The 18,470-nt window shown below is 40.0% G+C and overlaps 2 protein-coding genes across 2 annotated transcripts in view; one reads left to right on the top strand and one right to left on the bottom strand.

Moving 5' to 3' along the window:
* Positions 1 to 9,886, bottom strand: part of GPR87 (G protein-coupled receptor 87) — a 22,761-nt gene extending 12,875 nt beyond the window's left edge. Inside the window, exon 1 of the mRNA XM_025913182.2 lies at positions 9,585 to 9,886. The gene's annotated coding sequence lies outside the window, so the exon portion shown is untranslated. The remainder of the gene's footprint in view (positions 1 to 9,584) is intronic.
* MED12L (mediator complex subunit 12L) overlaps positions 1 to 18,470 on the top strand; it is a 340,943-nt gene that overhangs the window by 214,280 nt on the left and 108,193 nt on the right. The window lies entirely within an intron of this gene.

An 18,470-nucleotide genomic window follows, 5' to 3' on the forward strand; every position in this document is an offset into this window, starting at 1 on the left:
ATCTGATAGAAGCTGAAGCTGGAGTTCTATTATACTGGCCCAGAATAAAAATGAAGAACGATTTTGGAACCTCATTTTGGAGGACAGGAAATAGAGGGGGGGGGGCACAGGGCAGAGGGGGTGTTTGTTTTCTCCCGTCCAGCTGGTGAAGGAACTGCTAATCTTCTGGAGATCTAGTTTTGTTTGGCCTGAACAATGTTGAAAACACCAGGAAATTGCATATAAGAACTCAGGTTTGGATCCTACTTTCAAGAATGAGATATGCAAACACTGAGCACAAGTAATCCAGCAGCATCAGCTGCCTCTTCCCGATGGGCAGTGTGCACGCCAGTTTGCCAGCTCCCAGCATTTTCTGTTGGCATCCTGGGTGTCCTCACTTGGGAGTGTTAACTGTCTGATCCTATAGATACTTGGTTTTATAACCTTTGGTTTGTCATTTAATCTTACGTGACTACATTTGATTGATATGGATCAAGAAGTGTTCTATTTAGGTTTATAAATGTATTTTTCTTCTTCCTCTGCTCCTTGCCTATGGACTCCTAATTTTTCTTGCTTTGAGGACCATTGCAGAGTATTCTTTCCAAATGATTTTCCTGGTACCTCTTAGCAATTCAGAAAAATAGTGTCAGGAGATCTTACTTAGTTCACACTTGAGAATTATTAATGGTCACAATTGAGCTTTTCTCTGTGTTCAGCCCTGTGCTGGGGTCTTTAAGCAAAAACCCTGCTGGTTATTATTAAACTGTTTTTCTTGGAGGGAGAACTGAGATTCTGGGTCCCAAGGAAGGAAAGGTTATAAATGGTGGTGTAGAGGCTTGAACCCAGGCGTGTTAGATGTCTAACTCTCTCCTGTTTCCCTGAAAGGGTAATGGGGGGACCAGGGGAAGGATTAGCATCCAGGACTGGTGAACTGCTACCTTAGGCACATAGCCTTGTAGTTAGAATTCACTGTGTTAGACCTCCGCCTGGTTGGTGAGCCCCTTGTGCCCAGCTTGGGGGAACCCCTGCCTCAGCAGAAAGAGCCAGCAGGTGTGCCTGCTGGGACCCAGCAATGTCCTCTCTGGCTGCACAGGGTCTTGTTACTGTCCTTCTGATCAAGATAGGAAAAATGAATGCCAGTGAAGTGCTTGCTCCCTGAATGCGGTTATTCATCACTTGTTGGAGTGATTATTTGGTGGCAGTGGTTCTTATTTGTCTTCCACTTTCTTGTTTGAATTTTAGAGGCTCACATCCAAAACTGTTAGAATTTCAGATCTGAGGGTTTTGTTTTGTTCTGTTTTGTCTTTTTAGCAGCGGGTTGGTCATTCTCTTACAGAAAAGCCATAATAAATTAGTAACTCATATGGGAATACTGTTGTGGTATCCTTACATTTCAATGGTAAAGATGTAACATTCACAAAAAACATCTAATGCGAAGTTTCTGGTGAAAGATAATAGTCTCTTATTTTGGAACCGTCTGTAACCCAAGAATACCTTAAATTTAAGCTGGAAGGAGGGTGCGAGGGAGGGTTTTCCAATGCTGGTAACAACAGCTTTGCTGGAGGCCTTGGGAAAGAAACAGGTTGCCTCACTGGATACAGTTTACTTTTTTTTTTTTTTTTTGTATTGAAATTAGGTCACTGTAGTCATAGGTCACTTCGTTAATGCATGCTTCGAGTCACATCCGAAAGGTGTTGGAGTGCCAAGCACAGTCCATCAGGTTGTTCGGGTGCTACTCTGAAGTTCTCTTTCCAGACTTGCACTTGACATCTATAGCCTACAATTATGTGTCTTTTGGTTCACATTGAGATTTAGCAGATTAGTTATCAGGTGACTTCTGACCACTTGTTGGTAACTATTTCTTTGAGAGTGGTGTAAAGTGGATTGTGAACTCCATGAAGGCAACGCTTGGGTCAAATGCTTCTTTAGAACCTTCCCTAAACCTGTTTATTCCCTTTGTACAGGAGAGGAACCTTACCAGGGAGATTCAACAAGTTGCCCAACATCACACACACTGAGAGGCGAAGCCAGGAAAGGAGCTTTAGTTTTTGTGACCCCAGAGCCTCTCTACTATGCTACTTGACTTGATGAATGGAACCTCAGAAGTAACCTGGCTAGTGTCTTATACCTCAATTCATAGGCAGGTATTAAGTTTTTGACTCTGTTTAAGTCTGTGACCCTAGACAAAACATTTTAGCTCTCGAACTTGTACATTTCTGAAATGGGAAAAATAATACATGCCTGGACTAGTTCCCAAAGGTGCTGTGAGAAGTTGTGAGATAATATATACAAAGTCAATTTTATGTTGTAAGTACTACAGTATTATAAAGGTGTAACTCATGGCAAATAGTACGTTTTTTTTCTGTTCAGTAATAAAATTTGTCATTAATCATATAGTTAGATTTTAGAGTTGACTGAATTGACATGTATAGTTTTATTTTCTCTTTAGGCAAAGTCTGATTGATATATAGCTCAATTCTGGATGATTGAAACAGAGGAGGCTAGTCAGAGAGGTTAGGGGTTCTAGTTTCAATAACCAGAGTAATGGTTTTAAATGACTATGTGGAACCAAATACATTTCAGGTAACTTCTGGTTCCTTAAAACAAATATCTCAGAATTTAAGGTCCCAGGTAGAGTGTTCAGTTGCTGGATTCACATCCTGAAGAAGGGAGGAGTGCTTTGCACAGGCTCAGGGAGTGGCTGTTCCTGACTTCACAAGGGTCATTCCATGGTGGAGGCACTATACTTCAGAGGTAACGTGATTCTTCATGCTGTGATGGTGGGGGTCTTCTCACCATTCCAGGAAGGTCGTCATCACAGTTTTCTAGCTGTGGGTAAAGGGGAGGTGTTCTCAACAGAACACCTACCTGTAGAATGGGTGTCAGCTCAGCTACCTTAAATCTTCAGATCACAGTTTAGTCAAACCGTTACGTTGTTTAATAGAATAAGACTGATTCCTAAGAGGCAAGTCCTCCTTCACTTTTATCCCTTACCTTCATTTATAATGAAAACATTCTAATGAGGTCTTTAATACTAGTGGATATTTCACATTTTTATCAGCATCAGACCCTCCCTGTTACTTACTTTGTCCTCTTATAAAAACAAGAGATAAATTTCCCCACCCATATATATGTAATAAAAGGATCTGGCGTCTTATATAATTGATTTCATGTATGTGTGTGTGAACACATACCCATATATATGCGTGCGTGTGCGCACACACACACACGTATAGTATTTTCTTTAAAGTGATTCTTAAAATCAACGTCACTGGCATTAATTACCTGATTTTTATTTATTTATTTTTTTTTTAATTTTTTTTTCAACGTTTTTAATTTATTTTTGGGACAGAGAGAGACAGAGCATGAACGGGGGAGGGGCAGAGAGAGAGGGAGACACAGAATCGGAAACAGGCTCCAGGCTCCCAGCCATCAGCCCAGAGCCTGACGCGGGGCTCGAACTCACGGACCGCGAGATCGTGACCTGGCTGAAGTCGGGCGCTTAACCGACTGCGCCACCCAGGCGCCCCATTACCTGATTTTTAAAACAATGCTTCTCAAACTAGTGGGAATATTTGAATCAAAATAATTTTGGATAGATGTATACAGATGGTAAGTTGCTCAACTAGGAGAAATAAGTAACTGTTTGCATTATCATAATATTTCTCATATGTGTTTTCTCTTTTTCCCCCATCATATTTCCTTGATTAATGTCCTCTACCATTACAGCCCTCTCTTCTAGCTTCCTGTCTTGTACAGAATACAGCTGAAGCCCCTCTGTAGGTACCCTCGTGACCTGATCTTGTCTACCTACCCACTTCGCAGCTGCACCAGACTGCCTGTCTACCTGGCCCTTTTGTTCTGGAAATCCCGCTTCTTCCTTGCCCAGCTACGTAAGGGCAAGCTCCTTACACAGCTTTCAAGTCTCACTCCTCTGAGACCTCTTCTAAAAGCCTTCCATGCTTCCCCCTATACTGTGTCAGTGCTCCTCAGTCCCTATTGTCTGCCTCGTTGTCCAGAATTCCAACTATTGCATTTTCCTCGTTTGCCTGACTGCTTGAGAGTCTCTGAATCCTTCTATCTCCAGAATCCATCAGAGTACCTGAAGATACAGGGTCAGGCTCAAAAAACATTTGCCTTCATGTTAGGCTCTTTTGGAATGTGGCTGCCCCCTGTGACCTAAACTGATCTTAGCAGAGATCTACCATTGTTTCCTTAATGAGTATCCTATTTTGCCATCTGAAGTAGAAGAGTACAACACAGGAAGGGCTGAGAGAATAGGAACTGGCAGTTGATCTCATGTAAGACATGGACAAAGGCCAGGAGAAGGGTCATCATACACTGGTCCTCTGATGTTTCCGAACACCTCCCTCTGAAGTAGCGGGACTAAAGTGGAGGGTTGCCAATTCAAATAAAGCCCCATAGGTAATATCCCCCCAAAGGAAAGTGAGCCAGGTATCAGAAGAAATCATCAACAGTACTAGTATGCTAGTAAGATCCAGCTAACAGCCAAAGCGTCAGGGTAGATAAACAGCAGGGCTGAGGACTGTATGTCCTGGGGGGATGTTGCCCTAGTCTCAGGCTCTGGATTGTTGCCACACAGGTGTATGGGTCAGCTGCTATCAGATTATCTGATTTATAAGAAAAATGGATTTTCTATAAAATTGCATGAATTTTTAGTTACAGATTAATTTTGTTAACACATTGGGTAGGCCCAATAAAGCTTGTCTGTGGGTTACAATTTGTGACACTGGCTGCACCAACCCTTTCCTTAGCGTTTCTGTTCATTCCCTGTGGGACTAGAGCCTTGTTACCTGATGCTTGCTCCAAAGCTCTACCTGAGTTTTACCAATTTCCCCTTCATAATTTCCTTTTGGAAATTGATGAGTTTGTAAGACAAGCTTTGAGACAATGTGTAGGATTTCAGACATTAATGGCATTGTATTTAATTTGGGATGACTACTTCAGAAGCTCTGAAGTTTCTTCTTACTGCTAATGATGGTGTATTAGATTGAACCGCATGGAAATAATATTTTGTACATGTGAAAATGGCATTTTCATATGCCTACCTACCAGTTGAGAAATTTTTGATAGGATGTATTATTGCAGCATGAAATTGGAAAGAATGTTTTAGGGGGAAGGGAATATTGGTGTTGAATAAACACAATGGAAATATCCATTAAACAATGACCGTAATATGCAGATGCATTAATACAGTAGTTACCTTTTTGATGGCATCCACTGTTTTTTATTCCTTCATTTTGCTACATATGATATAGGTACTACATTAGACACTTTGACACGTGCAATACTTCATCTTGTTTAAAGTTTTCATTATCCAGATCATTACAACGCTTGGTGGAAACAACCACAAAATAATTGTAATTATTTAAGTATTATATCTTACTGTGGGTAACCACATTGTACCCATGTTATGAAGGATTGTCTTCTTTGTAAATGCATCTAGTAAACAATTAGTTTTGTAGTTTTTTCAATTTTCTCTTAAAACCAGTTCATCTACATTGTTTTGAAAAGCGCAATGATGATTTGTTTTCAGTTTTGTTTATAAGCTTTGAGTCTGGTAGGTTGGAAGAGGAGGAGGTGTGGCCAGGGAGGCCATCCATCCCAAAAGCAGTGTGGCAGACCCTGTGGTGCCTGTAGCCTAGGGGCAGCTCATGTCCATGTGTCATTTTCTTACCTCTCCTCTGTCAGCTCTCTGCCTGAAGCCATGTAGCTGAGTGCTAACAGCCCAGTATTTTCTCTTAGCATTTTCCTTTCTTCAACTAGATCATAAGCATCTGTAGTGCTGGAACCTTAGATTATTTTATTTCAGCTGTCCTCTATTATACTGACTTCTGCTTTGGAAGCAACCAGAATCTTGGTTTATTTAGTACTCTCCATGGCCTTGAAAATCAGAGTTTTGCTCTACTGTCTGTCCTCTGGAGAGTTACTCTGGTGGCTGAAGGCCAGTAGTATCTCTGACCTGAGAGCATGTTCAGTCTATTGGCTAACCCCTCCTCTGGTAGTGGAAAAGTCTATGTTTCTATCTTGTTAGGCACAGCAACAGCATTAAGAAGCATAAGGGTTTGGCAAATACTGGCTAATCCTATTGTGCATGTAGGACAGTTGTGAATTATTTAGATACACTTTAATTTATTAAAAAGACATTGGATTCAAGTTGCAGATCTGCCATTTACTTGCGCAGGTTACCTAACCTCGATGCTTCCCTTTTCTCTCCTGGAAAATATTCATCATTGGATTGACTTGAGGATTGAATGAGGTATTACCACAGTATTACCTCATCGGATCCTTAGAGATCTTTTTATTGGAGCTTGGCATATAGTAAGAACTCACTATTTTGATGCTACCTGAGTGTTAGTAAGAATAGTCTTCCCCCACCCCCACACCATTTTTCAAATAAATTGAGGCTTAGCGAGGTTCCCTCAGTAGACCTGTGAGTACAAGAGCCCAGGTTAACACACGTGGTAAGTGATGGAGCCTGGATTTGAACACAAGTCACTCTGAGTGTTGTGCTCATAACTATTCTGTTGTTGCTGCCTCCCCACGAATTGGGGGTTCATGTGCTGATTATTATATGATGTCTCCTTTGGAAAGAGTAGAAAGTAAAGTAGCTCCATCTTGACTGTAATCTATCACGTACCCAAGATAGCCATTTATCTCCTGCAGTCCGGTAGCACAGTAAATAAATCACAAATCTATATAATTTTGCTTATAAACTATGCAAAAAAAGGGGGGGAGGTCACTATGGCAAATAGTGCATTTACCCAGAGATTGCAAAGTAGTGACTAAGAGCATGGTTGACGGCAGAAAAACATGATTCAGGATGAGAGCTCTGCTACTTGTGTATCTTTTAAACTTCAGTTTCCTCAGCTGTAAAATGGTGGTAATAACAGTATTTACAGCTGTCTCCATTGTTTTTTGAATATGGGTGAAATATGCAGTGCTCTTGGGCATATATTAAGCTATCAATGTATTTATGATGGTTGTTTTAGTATTAAGGCTAGAAGGGCAGTTTGTGTCCTTTTATCTAATACATTATAAAAAGTCACTTAGGAGTTAGCTTCTGTTTCTAAAATGATAGAAATTATTATTAGAAATTGCCTTATAAGACAAATTAAGGAGTCACTGATAAGAATGGCTTAATGTGAAGTCTCATACTATGTGAAACTTAATCAGTACTCTTCTTCAAGCGCCTTTTAGTGTAAATGTTTTCATCTTTGGCTAATATGAATGTTAATAAAAGATAAAAATATGCTAATTAGGTGCAAGGTAGAGAACAAACATTCTATTCTGCCCATTTTTGCCACATAGGGAGGAAGAATATTTAAAAGTGTCGCCAGGCCAGAAAGGAGCTTAGACTTAACCATTGGCCTGATGGAGAACATGTGAGTCTTGTTTCTTATTCACTTTGATACTCTCCAAGTGGTTCATCTCATCTACTTTTTAGCCACAAGGTCATGGTTGCCTTGGCTCTCCCTCTCTGCTTTTGATGGTCACAGCTATAAGAACTGCAAGTGGCCCTTGTGTTTGTATTACTGCAAAGCTTTCTACCTGAGGAAGCAAGGAGCTAACTGTTCTCATCTCCATCTTGCAGAGGGAGAATCTGGAGCCTAAAGACGTTGGGATTTGATTAACATCATGTAGTTGGCTGGGACAGAAATGGAGAGAGGATCAGTCCTCCTTATCTTGTTGGACTCCACCCAGTGCCCCCTCCAACATTCCTTTATTAGATCCAAGCCTTGGTTCTTGATAATGAATCCTAGTACTTCGGCATATCACCTGGATTGTGGGAATGTAGAGATGCTGGGGGCCTCTAATGACCATCTAATCTGATTCCCTCATTTTATTGTGAGGGATGGGAGTGAGCTTCCAGGGAAGTAAGAGGCTTGCCCAACTTACTGATAACTTTTGGCACAGTCTGCATCCTAGCCCTGGTTATTTTGCTGTGAGTCCTTGACTTTCTGCCCTGAACCAAACTTCTGTCCCCATGCCCGTGGAGAACCTCTGTCCTCAAGACTGTGGGTTGCTCCCAGGTGATTTTCCTTAGATTTCACCTCACTTCTGTTCTCACCAGGACAGGCTTTGAGGGAGTTGTATGAGTTTTCCTGTTTAGGGGCATACAAAGAACCAATAACTGTTCTTGTGTCCTCTATGTGAAATTTCTGTGGAATTTTCTGAGTACAGGCTAAGCATGAAATACTTTTTGTTCTTGAAGGAAGTGAACCCCTAAGATAGCAAGGAAGGGAGAAAAGCATGCAGACTCCAAAGAGGGCGTGAACACCAGTAGCTTGAATAAAAACATTAATTTTCAGTTAGTGTTTATTCACCTACCCCCTTCCTTGAATGCAGGAATCCCTCTCAGCGCGCTGTCTCTGGCTAGGAAATTTCCCCTAAGCCTCTTCATGAAAGTTATGATTTTGTGCCTACATCCTTAAATACAGTATTCAGGAATCTATTCTTCCAGCCCCTCTGCCTTCACCCACATATATCAAAAGACTTTTCAAGTAGGTGTGGCAAATGATAGTCTTAGCAAAGGATTTTGCTGAAGGACTAAGAGAATCTCCTCGATTGCTAATTTCAAGAAGGAAAGACTTTTGTTAACCCCAAGCTGGCAGAGATAATAATGATATAAAATATGAGCAATGTCTGGCTCTCCCTGTCCCATATAGTTTTGGTAATAGAGAAGCAAAGTTTTTGCCGTGTATTTTGCTAGGAAGTTGGCATCTCTAGTTAGGATTTTGAAAGAAAGCTGTTGTTGAAAATGTTAATACGCCTAACACGAAAGCAGATTCAATTTGGAATACAATATAAAATTCTCTAGCAGCTAAATGTTGTTAACCACGAAAAGTCCCTCTACTTTAGGCTCACTTATCTTTTAAAGTCTTTATTATAACACTGACACGTTCAAATCCCCATGCTTGCTTTTTGTTTTCCTCAGTGAAGCAAAAACTTCCCCAACAGTCTGAACGTGAAGCCGAACTAAGCTGTCTCGAGCCCTTTGTCAGTAGCCGGGCAGTTTCCTCAGTGCCTTCGTGACATGTTTTAACATGATCTCTTAATGGAATAGGAATGAGGATCGCCCTGTTCTTTGTGGGACAATGAGAAGATTGAGATTCTTTTATCAGAATGAGGCAATCTGGGCAGAAAAATCATCTTTCTCATTTTGGTCTCTCTGTTTAAAAAAATGTAAATGAAGGATTATGAAACAAATGTACATTTTAGGACGTAGGAAACAATGAGAAGAGACTGTGGATTTTACTCAACCTAATAAAGTAAATGTGATAAAAGATTTCACTGAAACAGAAGTGATTTCCAAATCATCATTTCCCCTTTTGAAGTCACAATACACAGTTTACATTTTCCGCCCGCCTGAGTTGGAAACCGCGAAGCCCCATGAAACATGTATGGCCCCTGTTTTGGATTGTGGTGCCTCCCACAGAGTCGTTACATTCAGTTCATATTCTAATTTCTACTTTTTCTTCAGACCTCAGATTTAAGCAGAAGGATAATTACAGTCTTAATCAGTGCTGTGTCCTATCAACCACAGCTTTTAAGAAAATCAAAAAAAAGTTTTTTTGATTTACCTTTCATTGCGGTGTCTGGGTGTCCATTCACCTGATACGGTGTCTTCGAGTTGGAACAAGCTTCTCAACTCTAATTAAGAATAAGCCTTGAAACTATGGTTAACAGAGAGGTGGGTTTTCTGGTACAGCATGAAAAATAAGCATTTTTCTCCCTGTCAGAGAAGGTGGGTTCTCCCCTACCCTCCTTGAGAGTGTCCTCTGAGGCACCCTTTCAGATTGTCCTGCTTGGAACAACTGGAGCAACTTGCTCTCTCGCTAAAGTAAGTGACTCACATCTGAGAGTAGGTGAGATCTGTTGACTGCGGAAGAGCATTTCCTGAACCTGCAGGAATCAGAAGGTGATTCACCTGAAGGGAACACAGAGGGCTGGAGCTCAGCATGCCAGAGGACTGTTGAAGGAGAGGGGGATGGAGTCTAAGGTTGGGGCTGGCCTCTACTAAATTAGTCCCAGTGTTTAGGTTCTTTCTTTTTTCTTTTTCTTTGTTTAATTTTATTTTGCAGGGATGGAGGGGCTTTCTATTGCTAATTAGAAAATATGCATTTATAACCTTCCTGCCAATTAAAGCTTAGATTAAAAGGAATCAGAATGTATTTTATGAAGGACAAATCCTTTAAGATATTATTTAGCTTATTATTTAAAAACTAAACTTGAACTGTGTTTCTACTAGTGATTGGTAACATTGGAAACCTGTTGTTTTAGTCAATAATTTGATGATCTCTGTGGACCTATTTTTATATATACACAAATGTCAGTATTCAAAATATTTTAAAGTTATTTTGGGGGTGAGTTCTCACCTAATCCTTTGAATTCCATTTTTAAAGAGAAAACAACTTTGTTCTTTGTAAAAGTTTTCCCACAGTGATAAATTTATATATTCAAATCACCTTTTCTTATTTGTAATTAATTTTAGAACTTTCAGATAAAAATCTACAAAAGATTGCAAGGTTTTGCAGCAAACAAATAAGTAAATAAATGAAATTTCACCAGATGGAATTAAAACCTGTTACTATCATGGGTGAAGATAAATGAAAATATTAAATGTGCAATCTTTTTGAAGTCATACGTCAATAATAGATATTATTTAGTGTTTACTTACACCTTAAGGAAATTATTTATATATATATATTATTTTAAATTTTATTTTAAAATATATATATTTATGTACTAATTTCTGTACTAACTTTATGTGCTAATTTATTTTTAAGTTTTATTATTTTAAACTATATATCTACATCTATATCTATATGTCTGTGTATATATATATATATATATATATATATATGTATGTATGTATGTATATGTGCATGTTCTAATTGGTTTTCTTTCTGTGTTAGTACAGAAAAACAAAAATGTGTTTAATTTAAATACTAATAGTTGAGGGCGCCTGGGTGGCTCAGTCAGTTAAGCGGCAGACTTTGGCTCAGGTCATGATCTCAAGGTTTTTGAGTTGGAGCCCCACAGTTTGTGAGTTCAAGCCCTGCAAAATCGGGCTCTGTGTTGACAGCTCAGAGCCTGGAGTCTGCTAAAGATTCTGTGTCTCCCTCTGTCTGCCCCTCCCCTGCTCACGCTCTGTCTCTGTCTCTCAAATAAATAAATAATACTAGTAGTTGAATTGTCAAAAATTCAGAATTCTGTTTCTTCTATTGCCTGTTCCTAAACAAACAAAAACAGACAACTACAATTTAAATGGTTTTCTATTCCATCCTCTTTAGGGTGGATTAAGTTATAGATGAGTAGACCGCCCTAGGGAAAGTCTGTGAACAAAAATTAGGCAACCTAATAGTGGCTCAATCTTAAAAGAATTTGCCAGATTTAGAAATAGTCCTGCATTAGGTTTGACTCTGCTTTATGCCAGTTTATACTTCTCCGTGGATTTTTGCTTTTTTACATTTAAAGCAAGTTTACTGCATCCTGAGGAGAAAGGTTACACTTGGAGATCTTTTAGTTGGAGAGATTTGCCCTTCTTGGGTTGAGTTCATTGCCATTTGTTGCTGTGAGACTTAAGTAATCAATGATATGAAATCAATCCAACTATAAAAATAACCAGCTGCCAAGTCTTAACAGCATCAATTCAAAGAGAGTGTATCCCTTGCAGCCTCCTTAAAAATGTGTTGAGCAAAGGCCTTCTTTGCACATTCTGGGGATTATCGTCCCAACTTTCCAGTCATGTGTGTGCAATCATATTAGGGACTTTATCTGGACAAATACTTCCTAAGTGTCTGTTAAAGGCCTAAAGGCAGTTCTGTTATCTACCTTAAGTTTTAATACATTTTTACCCGGGTTGACTTTGTCCTATTAGGGCCAACTAACAACATTAACTTTTTATGTTAAAGAAAAATCTTTTTCCTGTAAGGACCTCAGGTTTTCCCTGTAACAATGAGACACCTTGACTTTGCACATGGGATTTTTATAAAAAGCTCACAGAGGAGGAAGGGAGCTGGGGTCCCCGTTGTCCACTTGCAGTAGGCGACCCTTTCTCTTCTGGAGCTGGGCTGGGGCCGAATGGCATAGGCTTTCCCCTCCCTTAGTAACATAACAGTCAGATGGTACTATTTAGAAGCTCTGGCCAGTGATACAGACTAAGTCTAGTAATGAAGAAGTTAGCATGAGGCAGCCTTTACGTATGTGTCCTGAAGCGTATCATGCCAATCTCAAGTTGGGACTCGTTCACGCTGGTCTTACTTAACATTCAGAGAGGGAAATAGTACACGTTTAGTCACGAAAAAAGTGTAATAGCTTTGATGAAAAGAGCAGCTAAAAAACAGCCCATAACTTTATTACTGTTCAAATCACTGAGAGGTTAACCTGCATAATTTTTTTTCTGCTGATTTTTATAGCAAGTCTCTTATTTCATAAAAGCCACAGGAGACTTTATAACCATAATTATCTTGCTGCTTCATTGGAAGATCCTATTAAATGTAGGGAAGCTCTTTTAATAACATTGTTTTAGCCTTTACAAACCCCAAATTTATTTTGAATACGGGACGACATCCTGGGATGTGTTTGTGTTTCTTGACCACCACAATGTTTAAAAAAATGTGGGTTTTTTTTCATTTTTTTTTTTTTTTTTTTACTAAAGATGATTGTTTTTTCTTCTCGTATTTTTTTAAATATTTATTTATTATTTATTTATTTATTTATTTATTTATTTATTTATTTATTTAGAGAGGGAAAGCAAGCAGGGGAGGGGCAGAGAGAGGGTGAGAGAGAGTCCCAAGCAGGTTTGCACTGTCAGTGCAGAGCCCAGCATGGGACTCCATCTCAGGAACTGTGAGATCGCGACCTGAGATGAAATAAGGAGTCAGTTGCTTAACCCACTAAGCCATCCAGGCATCCCATTTTCTAATATGATTTTTAAAGATGCTAAACCTACAGACAATTTGAAATAATGGTTCAAATAGATTTCATCTCAATTCACATATTGTTAACCTGTTTCACATTCCCCCCCCACCCCCAATATGTTCGGTGTACCTGTTTGAAATTATAGTCAGCGTGATGAATGCTTTGCCCTTAACTGCTTCAGCATGTATTTCCTAAAAACAAAGTTATTCTCCTGCCCAATCACAGTGCTATTATCAGTCGAGATTAATGTTGAAGCAAAATATTTTAAAATATACTGTCTGCATTAAAATTTTTCAATTTCCCTTTTAATTTTAATACCCTTTTAATTTTTTTGATGTGGCTTGCAATCGCTGGTCACACCTTGCATTTGGTTTTAGGATCTTTGTTTATTTACTTATGACCTTGTTTTTTAAGTTTATCTATTTTGAGAGAGAGTGAGAGAGAGCGCGAATGAGAGCGAGTGAGCTGGGGAGGGACAGAGAGAGAGAGGAGGAGAGACCAAGAATCCCAAGAAGGCTCTGAACTGTCAGCAAAGAGCCCAGTGTGGATCCATGTGGGGCTCGGACTCATGAACCATGAAATCATGACCTGATGAAATCTGACCGAAACCAAGGGTGAGATGCTTAACTGACTGAGACACCCAGGCACCCCTACTTTATTTTATTTTTGGAAAACTAAAAAAAATTACTTTAGAGAGAGCACACATGAGCCTGGGAAAGGTGGAGAGGGGGATAGAGAGAGAGGCTTAAGTAGGCTCTAACCTCAGTGTGGAGCCTGACAGAGAGGGGAGTAGGGGGCGGAGGAGTGCTCTGTCCCATGACCCTGGTATCATGACCTGACCTGAAATCCAGATACAGATGCTCAAGCTACTGAGCCACCCAGGTGCCTGGGTTTTACTGTCTTTTAGATTTTTAATCTTTAGAACAGTCTCTCTGCTCTTTTGCTTTTTAATAAAGTCCCCTTGGACTTTGAAAATTGGTTTGTTCTGTATTTGCTAGACTCCATTCTGTGAGATATGTAGTAGGGGCTGCTTTCACGTTTTTGAGGTAGTTTGGAAGTATTAGCCTAAAGTCTATGTTGGAGTTTGGAATTTTGAATTTATATAGGAATATCTAGAATCTTGTTTTGGACATAGATCTGGTTCATGGATCATGAACCAAAATTGGTCGATCCATACTCTGTTTTTTGGAAGGGACACAGGATGACTTATTCAACTTTTTTGGTTTCATTGTTCTATAAAAGGAGGATTCTGGTTTAGTTAACAGAATTTTAGATGAGAATTCCCATAACCTTACTGATTTTTCAAAATACAGTCTAAAGAGACAGAAGCATGCAAGGAAAGAATGTGTTTCTAGAATCTTAGAAGGAATGAAAATTAGGTAACATTATTGATAAGTTTTTCTAAATCCTAGAAAGAATCCTTTACCCTATTCCTACTTACCACCTTTTTAGTGGGAGACATTGGGAAATGTATTACCAAGGCTTATCTTGGCCTTCTAGTCATTTCTCCCTTCCATATGATTTTTTTCTTTCCATGTAAAGGGCCTGCTAGTCTTTTATAATACACTAACTCATTACAGAACAAAAAGAGGCAGAGATTTAATGGAAACATGGCTCAAATTGCTCTGTCTTGCCCATATCTTTTCCATGGAGCCAGAACATACAACAAGGATTGTAGTAAAATCTTCAGCAGATCTTACTGTTCGATCTCTCTGTACACAAAAGTCACTCTAATTGTGGCTCACATCCAGTAGTTGAGATTTTTTGCGGAGTATAATTATTACAAACCCTTTAATGTTCCCTTGCCGAGATTGTCATCTTTAGGTCCCTATGCTTGAATTACTGTGTTTAATCTGTCATTTGAAATGATTTGTATCTATCAAGTCTGCTTTAAATAAAGCACTTAGCCTTTTTCTGGTATGAGAACTTCATGTGTAATGGTTGATTAGAGGGAAGAGATGGTTTGGAGATTGAGTGTGGAGATATGCCTGCATATGACTCCTGACCTCTTATTGATACTCTCCTGTGTGCTGTGCTACTTAGTTTTGGAAATTTTGCTTGAGGCAGTGTTGGGTCATAACCAGAGGCTAGTAACTATAGGGTCATACAGACTGTTAATTCAGCAATTAACATAGCTGAATCTGTTTCTTCTTCTGGAAAATAAGGTTCGGGATGGCTACCGTGTAATATAGTAAAGATTAAATGAGATCATATACAGGATAATTCCTACATTATTTATACCTTGGTTGGTATTAGTAAACAGTAGCTTCTTTTTTCCTGTCTCCGTCCTCTGTTTCTCCCTCCAGGAGGCCAAGTGAGTAAGTGAATGAATGGGAGTGTCTGAATGTAAATTTGGAATGATCAAAAATTGAAAACATTCCTCAGCTAAGAAGTCAGAGTAGGTCCATAATGTTTTAGTTGCCCCTAGAAAGCTCCTGGTTTTCCTTTAATGATGAGCTGATCATTACTTGAAACACTCATTATATTCTTTCTTGACCATTTTGTCTTCTGAAAAGGAGGAAATTAGAATAGCTTATTGTAGCCTGTCTGACACTGTGGGAAAGTGTAAAAGCTGAGACCAGTATTTGTTGGAGGGGAAGAGAGCTGGTCTCAGGAGGCTTAACATGTTTGGGTTAATGCTTCATTTACTTGCAGCTTAGGCATTCTTGGTTGCAGGAAATTTTAGTTACAGAGTTAAATCGAGTAAGAAGGATAAAAAGTGTTGAGAGTTATATGTCTATATGATGTAAATTTTAATGCACAAAGCCAGTATTTTTAAAAAGCTGTAGAAATATTCAGATATGCATTAGCTAAAATTGTTCATGATGAATGCCACTAAGTATAATCAGATATAAGCATGTAGTGTTTACACTGATTTTTAAAATAAAGATACACATTTTAATTACTATACCCCAAGATGTTACATTTTTGAATTTGGGTTTTATTACAGAAGTGGCAAAAATTCACATTTTTGTCACAGGATTTTTTTTTTTTTTTTAACTAGTTTACCTCCTTACTTTAAGTGTTAAATTCCATTTCCTTTCTCTTCTCTATTCTTTTTTTCTCTTTTATAGCCGTTCCCTGCGTTCTCAACTCCCATTCCTATCACTTGGTGTCTTTCCCGCCCCCGCCCCCCCCCCCCCCCCCCATCTTCTGTGCTTTTCTCTACACATACTTTATACTAGAGTGGGTGGGGTTGCTAGGAATCAGAAACCCAGGTAATGTTAATGTCTGAAATAGCGTACCCATTTTCTGGCTGAAGCTGGATGCTCTTGGTTGCCTGGTTATACCCAGCATGTGTTTGCCCTTCTGCTATGTTTGCTGTTTCACATGGAACACAGTCAGTCTGCACTGCAGAGGAAGGGGCCACTCTACTGTTCTTATAAATCCTTGGAGAAAGCTGAGCTAGAGTAACAGCTGTTGTTTTTTCCTCCTTGGAACTCTTGCAAACTGACTTGCCCTTTATGGCAAGATGAGTGTTGCTCCCTCACTGCCCATTACAAATTTGGCTCTACCCCACCTCCTTCTCAGTGTTAATCACTGACCTCATACATACAGATTCATCATGTTTGGTCTTTCCAGAGCGTTTGATGTTGTTGACTATTACTTCCTCCTTGAATCTCTCTTGTTCCTTGATTTCCAGTATACCGGATCCCTTGTTGCTCCTTTTAATTCACCCTCCACCTCACACCCTCTAAACTCCCCATTCTGGCATGTCTTCTGTCTATTCTGTATATAACACTTGTGTAGCATGGCCCCCGGGGTGCTCAACTCATTCTTTCCATCACTGTCTCAAAAAGATATCCCCTGGCCTTCTAATCTAGCCATGTTTTCAGAGCTGTGGATCCATATCTTGCCCCCACTGGCTAAATTTATTGACCCTGATCTCTGACACGTTAAATTCATCATACCCAGAGTCTGCTTCTTGTATTTCCTTTAGAATCCAACACCTCACTCAACCTAACTATCTTCAGAGCAATGAATCTCAATTGGAAGGGGGTAGGGTGGGGATTATGGGTCCCATTGAAAATACATACTGCTATTAATGAGTACATTTTAGATATAATCCCCCTACTCTCAGATGGTCTTGGACTCAAAACCTCTCTCTGAAAATGTCTCTAAGGTCCATGTCAGTTTTTCCCCCCTCAGTTCTTGCCTGCATAGATAGAAGACTTTTTTTAATTGATCTGTCCTCAATTAAAGGACAGATTGCTCTTCCTTCAATCTGTAATCATCCTACCAGTACTGGTAAATTGATTTTCCTAAAGCACCAGCAAAGAGCGTGTAGTTCTTCTCTTCCGAAACCTTCCGTGTCTTGTAAAGAAGTCCACATAGTACAGCACGACACCAGAGCGCTCTTCTGTAGGATCCTGTGCTCCATCCCTAGGCTCATCTTCTACGTTCACCTGCTGCAGCCTCTGGCCCCCATGGCCCCTTGTGCTCCGACCATAGCACTGTCCCCACCCCTAGCTGAGCCTTCCTCCAAACTGCTTGGGGTGTAGAGATGTTCCTTTTTGAATGCTATTTTCTCCTCCAAGATCCTGGTCACGGTGTCATCTCATCCAAGCCCTTCCTCAGTTTCACCATTTGGAATTAGCTACCTTTTCCTCTCCATTTTTACGGTGAATTAATCATGTCTCTCATATGGCTTCCACATCCGGCTTCATTGTGGGTTGTGTGCCTGACTGTTGTGTGCTTCCAGAAAGGTAAAGGACCCTGCACTGAAGTATACAATGAAGGAATGATGGACCCAGTGAATCAGTGAACCCACTCTTTGGGATTTTACTTCTCTCAAAAATTCTCAAGTGCCACAGGTGCTAGTGGGACTGAACCACTCAAACCCCTAAAGTTGCGGAAGCATTTGTGTTGAGACCTCCCCCGTCCTCTTCAGGAGCCACCTCGTTACCATCCTCACCGCTAGGGTGTGATATTTAGCTTGTCCTGATGGTGTAGCAGAGCCATGGAGGCGTTGTGCCTGAGCCGCCTGCCTGGATCTTGGCCACAGTTCTGCCTCTGCTTGCTGGCAGGTCATGCGCACCATGGGCAAGGTGTCTTCTTGCTTTGTGTCTCAAATTTTTTTTATCTCATTCTCAACAGAAAACCCTATGGTATCTACCTCATAGGGTTGAAGTGGGAAAGTGATAATCCTTACAAAGCACATAGCATAGCACCTGGCACATAGCAAGCATTCAGTAATGACTGCAGACTGTCTGTGTAAGGTCCTGGGAAGTTCTTGATCACTTCTAGGTCAGGGCTAATTACCTGGCAGTATCTGGGCTAGTTATGGCCCACACATGAATGTATTGTTTTTGCGGGGTCAAGGAGTGTGGAGGTGGCTGCGGAAGTTTTGAAAAGAGCAGGAAATGTAGGAGACTGGGTTTGTCATTTCTCTTGAGAACATTAGACTATCTGAGATGGTAAATATAGTGGGTAAGAATATAGGCTCAGAAGCAAGAGTGAATTACAGTCCTAGTCCTGTTCCGTATAAGCTGCGTGACCCCCATGCGAGTTGCTTAACTTCTCTGTTTCTCAACTTCTCTATT

Source organism: Puma concolor, chromosome C2 (assembly GCF_028749965.1).
Source record: "Puma concolor isolate L17-30 chromosome C2, mPumCon1.1.hap2, whole genome shotgun sequence".
NCBI classification, from domain to species: domain Eukaryota; kingdom Metazoa; phylum Chordata; class Mammalia; order Carnivora; family Felidae; genus Puma; species Puma concolor.